The following is an 18,904-nucleotide window of genomic DNA, read 5'->3' as shown; positions in this document are numbered from 1 at the left end:
TTCTGAATGATAAGGTCTTACTTCCGGAGGTGTATATATTAAATTATTTTCATTATCTGAGTATATCTTTTTGAGAAAAAAATTTCAATAACCAGTCATTAACTTGAAACGTATTTATGCTGAATATTCACAACTAATAATGCTTCGTTTTTTTATAAATATGTATAATAACCTAAATATGACAATTTGAATTTTCCACATTTTATGCCTTCCTACATTACTTCCTTCACAAACACATAAAATCTTTTCTACGTGAAAATTAATATTTTTAGCTTTTGAGGCTTGATATTAAATGTTTTACATTTGAGTCTTGATGTATATATGTTTAGTACTAGTCTTACTTTAAGGGTAATTTAATCTATTTAATTGACGTATTGAACGTTTGAAAGCTCATTTTTATATCTTTTATTTTGTCTGTAAATTCGTACCATCAAAATTCAAACACCCAACAAATATTCAAATATGGAAAAATTGAATTACATCATTTTACTTCATTATTTTCTCCTTAAGATCATAATCTATAGAATCTTTTTTGATTGGACTCAATTAATATCACTACTTAGAACACATTGCGCTAAATGCATATTCTTGTATTATTAATGATGTAATCCCTCTTTGAACGTCGATGCTTTGAAATGAAACAACCTCGAGGAGCTGATGTGCATTCAACGATTCCTACGCCATTCTCCATTCCGGGAGCATCCGACTGTCGTTATTATAATTTAATAGATCGCTTTCCGATTGCGAAATCTAGTGGAATACCCTGAATTGAAAAACCTATTTGTAAGACTCGTAGGTAAAGGAATCAACAACGAACGTAAAAAACGAATTGAATTGCAGAAAAAGCAGGGAGGGACAAATCATGGCGGAAAATTGCCAACTTTCGCTTGATTACTTTCCCCCGTTTTATTCATTTCGTGAAATACCTTCGGAATTCGCATGAAACTTTCAGATTCATTGAAGTCAAAATTACCCTGTAAGATGTTCTTAATGAACGGAATGAAATCGACAAATGAAAAAATTTTTATTTGTAGCGATATCTTAGTTCGAGGAGGAATAAAGATACTAAATATTGTAATCAGTAGAAACTTTAATACGCCATCATCATTGATTTTTCGAATTATATATACACGATGAATAACAGTTTAGTGGCATAATTTGGTAGAATAAAACGCCCAATTTTAGTAGCAATGGCGCTAGACACTATGCAACATCGAGTGTTTGATGTTGATAAATATATTTTAAATCATTTTTTTTTTCTTCTATAAACTCATTTCGTGCGACAGGATCAGTTACAAGAACTACATCGTCGTGTATAGCGTGAACTCCGCAATATGTTGACAAATCGTCAGTCCTCAAACACGACTAGGCGATGTAGCCTTGGAGATAGTACGTCAAAGGCTACAGCTCATCCTATGTCAGTCGAAATTCCATCCTCATGGGATTTGACAATTTAGCAACTTGACGAACGTGATTTCAATCAACGAATTTTTTTGAAAGAACTCTTGATAACGTCTTCAACACCGAAAAGTTATTTTTTTTTTCAAAGTTTGTTAATATATTGTGGAGAACATAAATATATTAAAATTAGCTGCGAATACCTGCGAATTCGGGTTTTGTACTACTTTTGCACGACAAGTTATAAATTCGCCATTTTGTTTTTGAAAAACTGTTGACGGATTCGTAATCAGCTACATCGAAAACCCTCGTATACCGAATGTTGATAAGAATATAATGATTTTTCACCACATTTCGGGCTGCCATTTTCAAGAAGCCATTTAGTTTTTTAAAAAACTGTTGTCGTATTCCTTTAAAACACCGTATAAAAAATCTCAATACTCAATAAATTATCTCGATTTCTTCTACTTATGGCCACGTGTTCGACATTTGGAACCGCTGTGCGTTTTGAATAAAATGATGATGAGTCATGGAATTTACTTCTATTTGAATAGATCTGATAAGCTGATTTGGACAACCTACGAGAATTGCATCAAAAACCATTACACATCCTAGTTTAGTGCTAGATCACGAAAATTGGTATTGTTGGTTAAACTATCGCAGTTAATTTTCAAATGGAAATGCATATATATTTGTGAATCATACAGTTTGTGAATACTTTGATGATAACGTTTGCGGTCCTTCGTATTCACAGTTATATTTGGTTGATTTCCAGTTGCCACGAAATTTTGTCCAGCGTTTTAGTCACTAGTAGCTTTAATACTGTAGGATGATGATTTGTTGTGAACATGAAGAAAATGATGTTGATAGTTGAGATCTCTCTGAAGAAAACATTTGAACTACTTCCATTTTTTATTTGATAAAATTGTCACTGTAGCCCTCCGTAACAAATGAAGATCTCCAACCTTAATGTAACCAAGTTATTGGCACTGGTCCTCCGAAAACAGTGACCTGTATAATGCTCAGAATCAGGCAATTTCACATATAGAGCGATGAAACCTGGCAATTTTTCAATGGGAGATAAGTGTTAAGGTAGTGGGTTTCAGATCAATATATTTTTTTACAATTTCAATCCATAAATCTTGTGTAATTGCAAATAACCTTGACATATTGTTTTTCGTTTTAAATATTATAATCATTATGCCGCTAAATCTATTGAATTATGGCTATTGCTTTCCGCGCCTACAAATCCCTTTATTTGGTTGGTTTAGTTCCTTTGTTCTTTTTGTTACACGTTTTCGTTAGTCCTGACTTCGTTTCTCACTTTTTTGCATTTTGCTTTCCAGTCTGCTATTTCTAGGATTCTGGTGACTTCTTCAATTTGGTTTCTCCAGGTATTTCTTGGTCTGCCTCTTGACCATGATGTATCCTACCCAAGTTAGTCATTGTATTTTTATAAACATTATTATTATATTTTTTTCTCCCAGTTCTTCTACTATTTCTTTATTTTTTTCAATCTTCTATCTCTATTACTTGTAATATTTGGTCAGAGTAGAGTTGTTAATATTTTTCTTTCGATTATCTTCTTTTTATTTATCACTGTTGTTTTAATTATATATACCATAATAACATCAGCTTTTATTCCAAGATCGTCTAAAGACATCTTAGTCAGCTCTTCTTTTCGAGAAGCACCAGCATAACCAATAATGAGAATGAAAGCGAAGTCTTGAATATTTCGGAATATCAACATTTTTATCTACACGCAACAGACCTCCAACTTCAAATATGTAGATCACAAGATAGATGATTCTTTTGCTACACTCGGAATTTTTGTTTGCGTCGCGCCATAATCGAAATTTCTGATAGTCTTTTCTAAACGGTGCGCGACTTTTTTGGAAGCAAATTATTTAACTGCTACCACACAAAATGTTGCAAAATCAACGCATGACTATTAGACCAATAGTTTTACCCGACAAATCATAAAAAACATGTTCGCTCAGTGGACAATGACGAAAATTAACAGATGCACACCACCATACTCGAAAAGAAATTTATATTCGTTTTTATTCGTTTGTTTTTTAAAGCAGCATAAACAAGACACAGAAATGCAATATTAATAATAAAATATCAGTTATGGATCTACCAATAAGTTATGGACAAAAATTCAGGAGGAAAGAGTGGAAATATCGAGATTCATTATTTGTGAAAAAAATTCAAGATGCAATCTTTAACCAAGAAAAATTAATCTAATCGTATTTTAACATGCTAAAGGTGTCATTTTGATAGATTACTTCCATGAGTCATAAGTACAGATGCTTATTATTCCAATTTAGTCCCAAAAATATTGTACTTTCTATTATTAGATCTGTCGCTACAAGCAAAAACTCTAATTGGAATACCAAAGAAATAGCTATTAAATACTTTGATTTAAAAAAAGACTTGGCTAAGCAGGATGGAGACCATAGGGTCAAGAAGATAAAATTAATTTAAAATATAGTAAATGAAAGTCGTCAATCACAAAATAACACACATTTTCTATATTTTTCAAATAATTAAAGTTGTTTTTTGTTGTCGATTCACTTTTATAACGATTAACAAAAACAGTTAGTCTGGTTGGAAATATTCAGATACAAAACCCCTTATTTATGTGTTATATGTAAGGGGGTAGTTCCATATAATGCAAAATGTATAGGTTTAAAACATTTACCTATATATGATTCGCTCACAGAAATAATATTATTAAATTGATAAATTTCATAATTTTGCTAATCATATTTTGAATGATTTCTTATTCCACGGAGCAGGCAGGAAATTATATTCTTTGTAAACTGCACGCGGCCTTTAGAATGTGAAATTCAACAGATAAATTCAATAACCATATAAGTAATACATTTATAGACATGTCTTTGTTTCAAATATTACTTTTTGAATCAAAATAAACTTTATAACAAGTATACAGCATACATTAAACTTCACATTTTGATTCCAACGTAACGTCACTTTGTGCCAATTAAGTGTAAGTGACCCTGATAAAAGGTTATCTACCTGACTCACCAGTATCAGTTAGTCATCAAACGTAAACTGATACACATCTCCGTTGACAACGAACAAGAATTCTATCTGAAAATGAACTCAACAAGTGATAAAGCTTCTCCAGCGTCACACTATTGCCACAAGGCCAGGTCACTCTGCTGTTTCCATAGCTTAACGTCATTAGTCGAAGATGCGGTTCCGGAAGAAAAAATGTGCATACACCAGAGAGATGATCTATTCATTGCCAGCAAATCGCTGAGAAATTGGACTCTCGCTGGCGTTCAATTCCAACAAGAGTTCAGAGAAACACGAGGAATGGCTGTACAGTCAGAAGAAGACTTCAGGTAGCTAACCTTGAGCTCAAAAGGCCAGTTACTAGCCGCATTTGCCAGAGAACACGTTAATGGGGTTTTCTTATCAGACGAAAGCAGTTCGTGCCTGCATGGTAGGGATAGAAGAGGATGAGCCTACAGAAGACCTGGAAAAAAATTCGCGTAATGTTTTTGAGGAGGTTCCTGGATGGTTTGGGCAGGCAATTCAATGGAAGCAAAAATCGAATTGGTTCTTATTGAAATTGGCGGTTGGGCAGGGGGTTTAACAGCGAATCAGTACACAGAAGAAATTTCAGTTTTTTTTTCCTATGTCAGTTTTATCAGCGAAAACTTCATCCTAATGTAGGATAATTCCCGTCCACATATTGCAGGTTCCGTACGGCAGTATTTACAGGATGTCCGAATTACCACCATAAATTGGCCAGCGCGTAGCCTGATATCCTATCAGGCATTTATGGTTTGAAATTAAGAGAAAGGTTTCGGCTAGGAGTCCTGCTCCAGTCATGAAATTGGACCTCAAAACGGCGCTCACTGAAAAATGGGATAGCATCGAACAAGATAGAATGAAGAAACTTATTCGATCTATGAAAAACAGATTGGAAGCTGTTATTAGGGAGGACGGAACACTAAATATTGATTTCATGGTGATTTCAAATAAATTATTTGAACAAGTTTAAGCTTGTATTAACCGTTTTTCATTGTTTAAAGTTCCTTTCCATTTCAAATTTTCTCTATACCAAAAAAGTAACTCACTAACAACATACACCCCTCATTATAAAGCTAAGTCTAATGGTTTTTGAGATGCTTGTACTTGTACTTTCACAAGTGTAGAAGTACTTACACTACGTACAATTTGATTATCTCCAATAGTTTTCCTTTGACCTTAATATAATTTATTTTCATATTATTTTAGTTATTTTTTGACGCCAAATTAATAGTAACGAGGTAAAAAATTCAATAAAAATTCCAACAACTTTTATCTTATTTACAAATTTCCAGCTCTCGGTTTTCACATAGACATAGATTATGTCTCGTTAGTATGAAATATTCAACTAGCTAACGGCGGTAATATATTAACGTTTCCTAAACCAAATAAATCTTTCTGGAAATGGAAGGAAGAACTTCGAATTACTAAACTAGTTGCCGACAATTCGCTGACAACGGACGCTCATTGTTATTAAGTGTTAACATCGCTAGTCATGCTACGATTCTGACTAATCGTTGAATTATAATCGCCCGGCTAGCCGGCAAAGTTTGCATTTTACTGAAAATTGTCATGAAAATGGATTGGATGGTTTACATTCACTATGCAGGTACGAGAGAGAATAACAAATCCACAGAGAACACAATGGACGATCTGTTTTCGATAGATTCAAAAGTAGTAAGAATTGTCGATAAATATGTAAATCAAGCAGATATACAAACAAGCCCTTACATAATATTTTACTCATGTTTATACAGTATTATTGTGCCAACATTATTCCAAAAATAGACTTGTTGTCGTTGCCAATTATTGACTGGGATGACAACACAGCGAAAATAACCACATATAATTTGTTTGACATACACACGCACACATACACATGTATATGAAGATCTATTGTGCGATACTGGCAAACCCATTGTTTACTGCTGATCCATGTATCCCGATTTGGAGATTCATTCAGAATTTGGGATAACTTTAATTTTCCTTATTGTTTCACACTGAGAGAAGATGGATAGCGGTTTCCTCCTCTGTGTAACAAAATCTGCACGCCGCATTATCTTCTAGATCTAGCGTCATCAGGTGTTTGTTGAGGCGACAGTGCCCCATAGAACTTCTGTTAGTATTCGTAGATTATTCTTACTTAGATTGATACATTCAGCAGATCTTATCTGGTTACATTTTTCCAGAAGAGTCTCTGCCTGTCTCAGTTCCTACCTTATTTTCCAGTGCTCTTCCCAATGTTTTGTAGCTGATACCACAGAAGGGTTCAGGTCTCATGAAGGGCTTGTCTGCCCCCGCTTTGGCGAGCTTATCAGCTATTTCATTTCCTTGGCTTCTATGTGTTCCGGAATACATTGTAGGATAATTTTATTTTTCTTGTTTAGCTCGTTTAATTTTTGTAGGCAATCCCAAACGAGTTTGGATTTTATGAATAGTAATGTCATAGGGGCGTGAAACGTAAATTTGTAGACAGTTTTTACTTATAGCTCATAAGTGATAATATATAGAATAGCAAGAGGCTCAAGAAAGGAAGAGGAATGTCGAATCAGATATTTACCCTCAATATACCGAGCTACGGACAAAACCTCAGTACCTTTACAAAACAATGGACATATTAAGTTACTGATGGAGAGACATAACATTAGATAATATAAGACAATGGTTTTACCATAAATAAAACAATAGTGGAGAGCGTTGATCCATATCTATATGGACGAAACCTACATCCATTTTTCTGACACTCATCGAAAATTTGATAACGGAACGTTCCAAAAATATTTTATATTCAGATGATATGCTAAGAGTTGATTCATATAACATCCTTCAGATATTTGAGTCAAGGTTTGAGACATGAAGTTGGTAAAATTTCTCTTTGAACGGCTTGAGAACTACATTTACATTGTCGGGTGTCGTAGATTTAGAAGTTTTTTGACAATTTTTCAACTTTCGAAAAGTCGCTACCAGCATGATCTAAAGGGTGAGAAAGATTTTTCCTACGACCGGTATCTTAAAGTCATTTTACATAAATCATTATTGCTAAGAAAGCTAATATTTTCATTGTCAAGCGGAAACTAGAATGAAAAGGGAAATTCCTGTGTGAAAATGATAGTTCTTTGTAAAAATCAACATATTGATATTTCAACCAACAGAGCAAAAACATTTCCTGACAACTCTTTAAATACCACAAACTCTTTCCAACACGTGCATAACAAATAACTTTTCTTAAATGGGAAACAACTATAGATGTATCAATGGATTAAAATATTATCAATTTTGATATGGATAACATTTCCAATAATGAGGGAGTGGAAATAGTGAATTCGATGGTAGTAACTCTTAGAAATCGAATGTGCATAACATGCAGCTTAAGATTGAGCCCTAACGAGTAAACAGTTCCAAGAACCCCTTAAATATTTAGCGAAGAACGTTCTAGGGTAGAATTCTTTTGACAAAAAACATTTCAGTAACTATATTTAATAATTTCTTTATGTTGAAGCATTCTTAGTTACAAATGTCGTTTAATATTTCAAACTTTTGAAATTTTAAGTGTGTGTAAATTAGTAGCTATCTTAATGAAAGACAAAAAATTCACATACTGAACTTATGTGTTTTTTATTTTGAATAATTTATTAGTTATTGATTATTTGATTTGGAAACTCAAATTTTCATTTTATATGTCACAAAAATCGGCTCAAATGTAACATCAAAAATGAATATCCCTTTCCTATCAGTCATATTAATACGTTCGAATCATTTCATTATCCGAGTTGATTGAAGTGCCGCAAATTCGAAGAGCTACACAGATAAAGGCGTTGGTGCATATATGAATTTAATTTACTGTCATTCTCTACATATTTCCTATGATTAGTTTAATCTATCCTCGACATACGGTATCAACAAGCCATAAGCTTAATGAAATAGAGGGATGGGATGGGGTGATAATAAGATAGTAGTAAATTATTATTATCTATTAAGTCCAAAGTGATGAGTTAAATAATAAAATGCCTGATCAGGAAATTAGAAAAAGCACGTATTTTGGTTGTAATGGCATTTCTTTATGAAAATTATATGTTGTGGTAGGTCAGTACTTTGTGAACTGTATGAATATTGGAAAATATTTTGTATAAAAAGAACAATAACTCAACAAATGAAAATGAAGAAATAATTCGTGCTTCAAGTACGTCACATTGTAGAAAGATTGTTCACAAGTTGGAGCCAATACGCCAAAGATGCCACCGTTGGCGCTCGGAACTATCAATTGGCGTAATATTGGGGCTTCAATATAAAAATCACTATTCTATAAAGAAATGGCTGCTAATGAAATAATAAAAATAAATACAAACACCTTCCATAAAAGCTATAACAGCTGATACGATGAGCTCTACAAACTCTTGTTCGTTTAGGTGCCCGATCATTCAGACAACAGAGTTAACGACGAGGCTGACTCTCCCTTTTCTCTCTACAAATTTTTATAAAAAAATTTACCAATTGGTCAAAAAACAACTCTGGATATAGCAAAAATAGTTGGCTATCTGAGGATGGATAGAGACACCTTGCATGAGCCAAGCTAGAGCACACACGGAAAGGCTTTCTGCCTCTCTTAACAACAACTGATACCTGTCATGGTCAAAGATGCCATCTTCTAGACATCACGAAACAATCGGAATGCCGCTAGTGCATGGATGAGGAAAAAACTGCAGAGGTTCAAACACTTGGACAAGCATCATAGTTTAACTTGTGACGTCAAAAGATTCAGTCCAAAATGCTTGTTTGGCAGCTGGAAGCACATAGTTTTGGAAGTTCCCAGCGGGGCACGATGTCTTAAGAAATATCTGTATATAATATATACTACCGGTCAAAAAATTTTGCCCACTCTATAATCCATTCATTAAATTTTAAAATAATAAACTTTATCAAGTTTTTCTTTTCATTTTGTTAACCAAAAATAACAGTGTCCGTTATTTGTTTATTTTATAAAAGTTATTTATATTTTGTCGATGAGTGCAACAAATTAAAACTTGCAAATACCGGTTAATTTGTTTATCAATCTTTAGTTATGAATTATTTTTTCGATGTTTATGATTGTAGTTTTCTTCCAGGTAGCTCTTTGAGTTGTAAGAACGTTCAGAGCGGCCTCGGAAAAACACAACTGCATGATTAGTTGTGGAGTGGTAGTTATGGAATGATGAGTCAAAGATTGGCGCCTTTGTGTCTAAGAGTAGAGTGTTTGTGCGCAGGTCAAAGGAAGAAACGGATGTTAAATGCATGTGTAATTTCGACTATAAAATACGGCGAAGATTCGGTGATGTTTAAGGTATGTTTTGGAGAAATGGTGACTGCAGATCAGGTAAGAATTGAAGAGATTCTGTAAAAGAGCTACGAGGATGGTCCCAAAAGTATTCTGCCTGACCTGGAGATGGCGGTAGTTGCTTGAAAAATACCACTATATTAGAAAGTACACAATCTATACAGAACATGTTCCAAGTTTCAAGACGCTACGTTGTTTAATATTTGTTTTATAGTCATCAATAGTAAACGTTTTCAGTGAATTTGTAAACATGGATAAAAATGGTCACAGTTACGTGATACAATACTTTTATTTGAAAGGCGTTAGACCAACCAATATAAAAGATTCTACTCTGGGTGAAACTGCTCCTTCATTAGCAACAGTAAACTATTGGGTAACAGAGTTTAAACGAGGTCTTACGACCTGCGAAGACCAGCCTCACAGTGGTCGACCAAATGAGGTGAAGACTTCATAAATGTTGAAGAAAACCCACATAACGGTACTGGATAATCGTCGATTGAAGCTAGCAGACATAGTAGACATTTAAGAAAGTGCATATTAATTGATCACTTTGACATGAGCTATTACACAAGATGAGTACCGCGTTTACTTACAAAGGAACAAAAATACGAGTAGTGTCGTGAAAATGTTTCCATCGAGTGTTTGGTATATTTCACAGAAATAAAGCCGCATTATTGGGTCGTTCTATAACCATAGATGAACGTGGGTCCATCACTTCATATCCGAAACAAAAGAACAATAAAAACAATGGACTGAAAAGGGAGAACAGTTCCATCTGCAGGAAAGGTCATGGCGTCGTTGTTTTTTAATGCACGTGGGATAATTTTCATGGACTATGTTCAAAAAGGAAAAACTATTAACGGCGAGTATTAAGCGATTTTATAGCAAAGTTTAAGCGAAAAAATCAAGCAAAAACGGCCGCATTTGCTAAAGTGTTGTTTCATCAAGACAATGCATCAGGTCACACATCCGTTACCACAATGAACAAAATTGATGAATTAAAGTTTGAATTGCTACCTGATGCACCCTATTTGCCAGATTTGGATACCTCGAATTATTTTCTGTTTCCAAACTTAGCTTGATATGTCATAAATTTTGTGATGTCGGTAGTTAATAGTTATTATAAGGAGCTTGACTATCGAACTTATTGAACATCGCAGCTAAAAGTTAATCTGAAATAATAAAAGCAAAAGGGGTTACATAAGTGAATCAAAAATTCAAATGTGTAACAGTTACATACTGTAGTTTTTTTATTACTATATTTTTATCTGTACATGTTCCTTAAAAATATGAATATCAAAATCGATAGTATTGTTTTTATTACTTATGTAGCACGTAAACTTTAGGGTGGGTAAAAACCTTTGACCGGTATTGTACGTAATGAGAAATTAGTTAAAAATAAAGAAGATCTATAAAATTTGAGAAAAATTCTTATTCTACTTTATCAATTTCTTGTATGTTTCTATCGGTATTTTGATAATTGCTTTTTATATTACAAAATTTGAATAAATCTTCGAAAAATTTCGTATGATAAATTCATATTTGGATTGATAAATTCTTATATATGAGTTGTTTAAGTCAGCTAATAGTTTGATAAAGAACGAAATCATCGTTATGTTAAAAAACTTATCTCTAATAGAAACATTTTGTGCGTTTTCCACACATCGACACCCTGAAAGTTCACTTTATAATTTTTTTCCGTGAAGAGTCTACAAAAAGAATGATTTGAACAATTTTGAATGTCAAGAACGTTTTCTAGCAGGGTTTCAAGTTCATCTCCAGTTATTTATTTCGACCAAAACCATTTGTGTTGTTGATAATGAACCAAGATACTTTTTTCTTTATATAAAAAATTTATTGCTTGTTCGACATACATTATTTATTAAAATTTGCTTTTTTGGATAATAAAATTAAAATTCATCCAATTATTTGGTTTTCACGTGATTTCTGATGCACACGGGGTTCACAATATTAGATTAATAATTTTATAAAGACAAAAGTTAGGCCAGAGCGTTGAAATTATTTTCTTGAAAAGTGGTAATATTTATGAGAATACACCAACATTTATCAAAGAAAATTAATTACAGGTATAACATCATTTTCAAGTGGTTCATTCCGAAATGAATTTAATTTCATTCGTTTTCTGAAATGCCTTTTGTCAGTATAGGACATAAAATATATTTTCTAATAAAATCCCACAAGAAAATTTGATGAAGAAATAAGCATTGAAACGGGTCGTTTTTTCGGAAATTGAGTGAAGGAAATTAGGTACAGACGATAAACATTAAATTGTGCAGGAAATTTATCCAAAAATTAAAAGGTGTAACGTTACATAAATTCTAATTCAAATTTTCTAATTGATCGGAAAATTAAGCAGAGAGGAAGATGAAAAAATTCTAGTGAAAATATCTTGATAAAAGCTTAAAATTAATCGAAACGTCAATTTTTATCTCTCTTTCAAAAATTAATAAAAAAACTAGTTTTGAAAGAGAAGAAACCTAAAATCAAGAACATTTAGAAACACACATGTCAAAAGGTCTAAGAAATGCATTTTTCCTTGCATCTTAAATATGTAGCAGTAATCAATTATTAAAACTACAAATAATTTAATTGATTACTGCTACATATTTGAGATGTAAGATCTAAGAAAAAATTCATTTTTCTTATTTTGATATTCATGATGTAAGTGATCTAGTGATTAATATGAATACGCAAATTGTCAGTGTAAATATCATATTTTGAAAAAGACTGAAATAAGTCGAAACATCATCTTTCTTTAAAAAAATTATTGAAAAAAATTAATTTTAAAACAGAAGAGTCGGCATTTGTTACAGACACTATTACTGAAGTATCACTCACAATTCATTCTGTTATATCTGCTCACCAGAGTTTCTCCAACTAAATTTGGGCGGATTGGTACAGAAACCTTTTGACGGACTTGTAAAACTCGGGGCACTTACTCTGCTCCGTATCTCCGCTATAGACTGCGTGGTTAACGGCTGTTAGCCTTCGCTCTGCTACCGCTGTTTCAGTTCTACTAATCCGTTGGATCTGCGTGGTTTCCGGTCGGGACTTCTACTTAAACGATATTCCTTGGTTGGCTTCTTGCTTTGTTGAGGACGGCGGAACGACTTCTTGACAAAAAAAAAACAACAAAACAAATGAATACATTATCCTATGTGGCCAGTACCTCCATAACCCTTCTGGTCTTGGTACCATCACTTTTATCGCTGTAAGCGCTTCTTTTTCTCTAGCGGTGTGAAAGGTAAAGTTGGTTTGGCTACGGTTTCCTGAGTTTCGAAGCGAGAGATTGAATAAAACTTGTAAATATTAATTTCGGGACCGAACTATATTTTACATTATACCTGGCTATTTCTCTGATTATACTCGAAATGGAATTACATTTTTACGTTGAAAAATAACGGATAAATAAATTTACATTAAAAATGGGTAATGTCATTGCTTTTACGTCTTAGAAAAATAGTAACTTTGTTACAACTTCTAACAACAATATCCAGTAGCGTCCGTTACCACTCGTACGGATAAGATAGACATTAAGGTACCTTACATTAGATAAGATAGCGTGTGGGAAACGTTTTATACTACCACATTGGTAATAATCCTAAATGTCATCATCTTCCTCGACAGTGAAAATATTTAATGTGTTTACCCAAGCGAGTCACGGCGTAAGTGCTGAAACTTACTAGAAAGATGACAAATTTGAAAAGTTTGTTGTTGTTGCAATCCATAACTCACACATTCCCAATTCGTTTAGATTGAAATATATCTCTCGATCTACGCGTGTTAAAAATTGCTCTACCCAATTTATTTGGAAATAAAATTAATGAATACTACTAATATTAGCCTTTTGTATGTTGTGCAAACATGTTTTTATATGCTCACATTAATTTATATATTATTTATTCAACTATTCCTAATAACTCACTATAATGAATTGGAAAAGACTCTTTCAATTATTAACGAACCGAATATTAAGATTTTTCTGTACTTCTGTACAAGCCGATCGAAAATACTCCATTATAGTTTTTCAGGGAAGAAGTGGAATATTTTTGACGTTGTTAAATTAATACCTAATTAATGTAAATTCCGTGTTATTCTCTATTTGGAAAGAGCGTAGAGTAATAAATGCTCATTATAAATGCAATACTCTGAAATTTTTATTACGGTACTTTACGTCCAAAATTTGGAATATTTAAATATGCCAATGATAAATAAGTAACTGGACAGAGATATATTTTTCCCATAATTGACCGTACTAAAATGTAAGCGGTTACCTAGTTAATCCGAATGGCCATCCTTTTCTTTCCACAATTGAAGGATATCTTTATTTCTCTTTCTCTATTTAATACTTTCACACCAACTTCTGAATCTCCCTTACCATCATAGCCGTTGCAATGGGTTTTTCGTAATTAATAAAATATTATTACTTTTTAATATATGCAGTTATTTTTATTTAATTATTTACAAATTCGAGTATATACATATTAGTATGAAAAATAAAAATACAAAATATACTAAACTACACATTCCTATATTATATACAACAGTTTACAAATATTTCCCGTAACATATTTAAAGTATGTACATATTTGCATTATATACATGTATTTTATTCCTAAGAACTAGTGGATAAATTGTTTAAATTTTATATAACCTATTTTAAATTAAATTGTTTTTCCCAACAAAAATTTAGTTCATGTAGAACCTGCCAAAGCTTATTTTTGCTGATTGGTGGCCATCCGTCTTCCAAAAAGCACGGCAAAATTTGATCAATGGTAGGAATTTTCTTTTTAAAGTAAAATGAGTGGGCTTTCCTGCGGATTGCATATTTGTAATCTTCATCGATGTAAACCTTTGGCCATCCTGACCGAGACTTTGGACCACTTAAACCTCCACTTGTTTTCCTTTCCTTAAGAAGTTTGTAGACCATTGATTTTCCTAGACCTGTCAGCTTCGAACACATATTTGTTAGATCATCCACACTCACTGAAGTGTACTGATATTTTAATGCGCCATATACATTTAAGGCCATGGCTTTCTCGTTAACAGATTGCATGCGTCTTCACTTTATTTATTGGAGTATAGTTTTCAAAGGTCGACATATTGAATATTCACTAATGTTTTGTAAATGTTTCTGTGACAAACACTGCGCTAGGTATGCAATTGCGTACTGGGAATTTTCTTTTATAGGACTTTTTGTTATAAACTGAAACTTGTCAATAACCATTTATGTATACCTCATATTTTAATCTTACATTACCCTCTTGCAAAATGAAGCTAATTATCATTTTTCCCAGAAAACATTTTACTAATCGTTTTCAAATCAACCTGTCTGGTATAGGTATATACTATAAAGGGCGTGAAATATTTGCCTGTCGACATCATTCCTCTCTTAAAATACCCCAAAGGAATTGTTTTGGCCGATAAGTAAACATAGTTGGAAATTTGAACTTGATGCAATAAATTTCTTAGAAAATAAATGTTGGATTCATTTGCTAAGGTTCAATAAAATAAAATAATAAATTGTTCTTAAATGTGACTACGGCTATCGCAGCCAGGAGAGGGATTGTTTTTCACTCTACACTCTTTCCAAATGTTAGAAGGGTTAATTCAAATAGTGAAGATGAATTATTAAGTGCATCTCCAGAAATGAGACATGTTATCATGAAAAATGTTTTGCCAAAAAAGTGCAAAAACAAATATTGTTAAGATTGGTGTAGTAGTAAGAACATCGTCGTTTACAAAAATGACCAGGTAAAAACGGCCGTCTGCCATATCTGCCATAGGAACGGATTACATTACAGCTTCAAGGCAAGAAATTATAACAAAAACAACTCCGAAAAACATGTGCCGGGCAACTATCATGTTGTGAGAACATGTCACGACTGGCTAGGTGTTTGTCCTCTAAAAGAAGTGGTAATTCGTCTCTCAAGTCTAAATACCTTTTTCCTTTAACTGCCTCATTAAAATAATGGCCCATTTATTTGTCCGCCTAGAACCCTATACCACAGATTTACAGACCAACGACCCTGATGTTGGATTTCCGGCATCCAACGGGGATTCGTTTCGGACCAGTAGTGCATAAAATGGCGATTTACTCTACCATTACTGTGAAACGTAGCCTCATTTGTCCACAAAATTCGTGAAAGTAATTCAGGATCATGGTCGTAATAGCCATAATAGCCATTTGCAATAATTCAGCCTCATATCAAAATCTCGAACATTCAGACTCTGGTGTTGATCATGACACATTACCTAGTTATCATACCACTAAACTAACCTAGTTATCATTTGAACAGCTGTAGTGATGCGTTTTATTAAAATTGACATAAAATACTTTACAACTTTACATTCAGATAATGCACGTCATGTAGCGGCAATAATGATATTATTATGAGAACAGTTTAATTTTCTACAGGTAGGACAACATAAGAATAAAGTTCCAATTTCCGCTTGGGCCAACCTTAAGATATCTCGGGACAGAAAAAAGATATCGACATGCGGTTTTCTCTATTTTAATATTAATTTAGTTTACTTTTGACTTACCTATGTAAACTGCTTAACTGCACAACTAAAAAAAATTGTTTGTGTCAGCTCCGACGCACGACTGCAGTTTACTCCTTAAGTTCGATAGTCTAACCAGACGCAAAAAGAGTTTATTTAACTTAAAAAAGATTGATACTATATAAAAGGGTAAATTTGTTAATTAATGAAAATAATATCCATATATATATATATATATATATATATATATATATATATATATTGCAATTTATTCATTTCATATACATTTATTATAACTTTTTACAATAGTCAATAATCTCGATAATTCATATTGGGTTGATTATCTAATTTTATGTGTTGTTTTCAAATATATATTTATATGAACTACATCGATAATTATTAAAATATTCAATAAATACAAATTGTACATGCTCATACATATAATACATGAATTATAACGTACCTTGCAACCACGTGTTTGTTAGATGTTCTGGCAATATCAGCTACACCTCTTTCTGCCATAGTTATTTGAAAATACTTTCAGCTCACTTTAGCGGAATACAATGATAAAAATTAAAACTTCACAATAACAATATTAATTATTGATATTTATAATAAAAACAGCAATATAAGTATGTCGACACTGATAGAAATAAACAAACCCAATAACATATAGGTATAGTCGCTTTGCAGTATACCCTATGCACGTGTCCCTTTACCCTACACTCACAACCAAATTAGAAAGTTGCACATCATACGGTGCGCACCAAAAACGTAACGAGTTCATTCATCGATAGATTTTACTCCTCACATTTTTCTCATACCGGGCCCCTTATATATGCAAATCGATTTTTAAGGAGTAAATTCCAATAAATATCATGGAATAATACACGCTCAAAAAACTAACTAAGGTCAAAAGTTCTTGATGATCATGTTTTAAAATTTAAATTTACAACGAACATTGAACGCGACGTTAGGAAACACCAAATCTTGTTCTTAGCTTCCGAAAAATCCCTGAATATTCGCCATTCGCATTCGCGGATATTCGAATATATTTTCATATTCGCATTTGCATTCGCATTCGCAAAATTTCTGCGAATATAAACATCATAATAAAAAACAATTTGAAGAAAATAGTAGGTTAATAAATTTCTTAGGTTTTAAATGCAGGGGAAAGTTACTTAATATCGTGATCAGTCTTTAACAAAGTATGACTTCATATTGACAACTTATATAACATATAACATTTTCTTTTAGAGACCCGACACCAAAAAAATTTTTGGAGAACTCAGGTCCAACGGAAAAAATGGCTTTTCTATGAAATAGTACCCACATCATTATCAAAGAGTATATCAATACTTATATGTTTACTTGTCCTGCAATAGGTCTCGCAACAATGCATACATCTGCTGCGGTTGTCAAGTGTTGACCCACAAGTAGTTTAGTGCCGGCGAATGGGGCCTCCCTGCTCAACTTTCTGTAAATCTCTTTCGGCGCTTGATGTGTATAAACTGTTCACGCAAGATCTTCAAAAATTATGCGAGCTTAGCCGACCAATCAGAATGCGCAGCGCTCTTTTTTCCCAGATGTTGAACTTCCTTCGTAAGTGCACCATTTGCTTTTTGTCCAGTTTATTACTCCCAACATGGATCAGTGGCTAAAGAAAAATCTAGCAACTTCTCAACAACCTTTAAACCAAGGAAACTTGAAATTAATGATGAAGGAGGATGGCCAAATGAAGAGCTACGTCGGATCTATTATGCGAAAACTCTGCAAGTAGGTACTCGATTAGTTATAGTGCCCTTAGGAAGTGAAATATCTAAGACTCGTAAGTGCAACCAAAGCAATTTACAAACGGGCTTTATCATTACAAAGGAGCGTAATACTCGGGGAATATTTCCGAACAGTTCGATGGTTCCAGTTAAGTCCTTGCTTTATTGTTAGACTGTAATACCGGTAATAGCAGAGATTATTAATGTCGAAAACTGGCAATGAATACTTGCTTATTTGGCAATTATTTTCTCCAAATTGAACGAAATAAATACTGCAAGGAAGAACTATAAAAATGTTTACTGCAAACGACAAATTCGAGCGTTCGAGAAGAAAATTTTTGGGCCGAGAGTTTGGAGGAGGAGAAGGTCGAGAGTTTACCTTCTAAACGATTTTTTGAAAGACAAGACATTGCAGCTTAGGAACAATTTGTTCCTTGTAATCAAAGAACACCTTCGAACTTAATGTCATCATTTGGAGCATTGTTTCTGAACAGTTTTCAATTGAAGCTGAATTTTACTAGTTACTGCGCGCTTGGCTGGATTTTTGCCTGAAAAAGGGGTCCGCCACTTAAAAATGTAGGGAAGCCCTGCAGTACACTATTTTGAGGATATGTAAACATCGATTCACCTGATTTTTTATCCTCATCTGTTTCTTTTCAGGGTCTTGACTTTTATTGGATTTCCATTTTCATGTTTCCTATTTCTTTATTCCATATATTCAATAGCTTATGAATCTTATTTATGGTACTTGCTATAAATACTACATCATCTGCAAATAGTAGTGAATTCACTTGTTCTAGTTTCCGAGTGAATTTTATTAGTACGCAAA

The 18,904-nt window shown here is 33.1% G+C and overlaps 1 protein-coding gene across 4 annotated transcripts in view; it reads left to right on the top strand.

Annotated features, from left to right (window-relative positions):
• Positions 1-18,904, top strand: part of LOC130445133 (uncharacterized) — a 430,540-nt gene that overhangs the window by 82,014 nt on the left and 329,622 nt on the right. The window contains exon 1 of one of the 4 annotated variants that reach the window (XM_056780654.1): positions 9,647-9,784. The exons of the other annotated variants lie outside the window; for them this stretch is intronic. The gene's annotated coding sequence lies outside the window, so the exon portion shown is untranslated. Of the gene's footprint in view, positions 1-9,646; positions 9,785-18,904 lie in introns of those variants that run through there. 4 annotated transcript variants of the gene reach the window in all.

The sequence above is a fragment of the Diorhabda sublineata genome, chromosome 6 (assembly GCF_026230105.1).
Source record: "Diorhabda sublineata isolate icDioSubl1.1 chromosome 6, icDioSubl1.1, whole genome shotgun sequence".
Lineage (NCBI taxonomy): Eukaryota > Metazoa > Arthropoda > Insecta > Coleoptera > Chrysomelidae > Diorhabda > Diorhabda sublineata.
The sequence above is the reverse complement of the archived record's forward strand: the minus strand, read 5'-3'. Positions and strand labels throughout refer to the sequence as shown.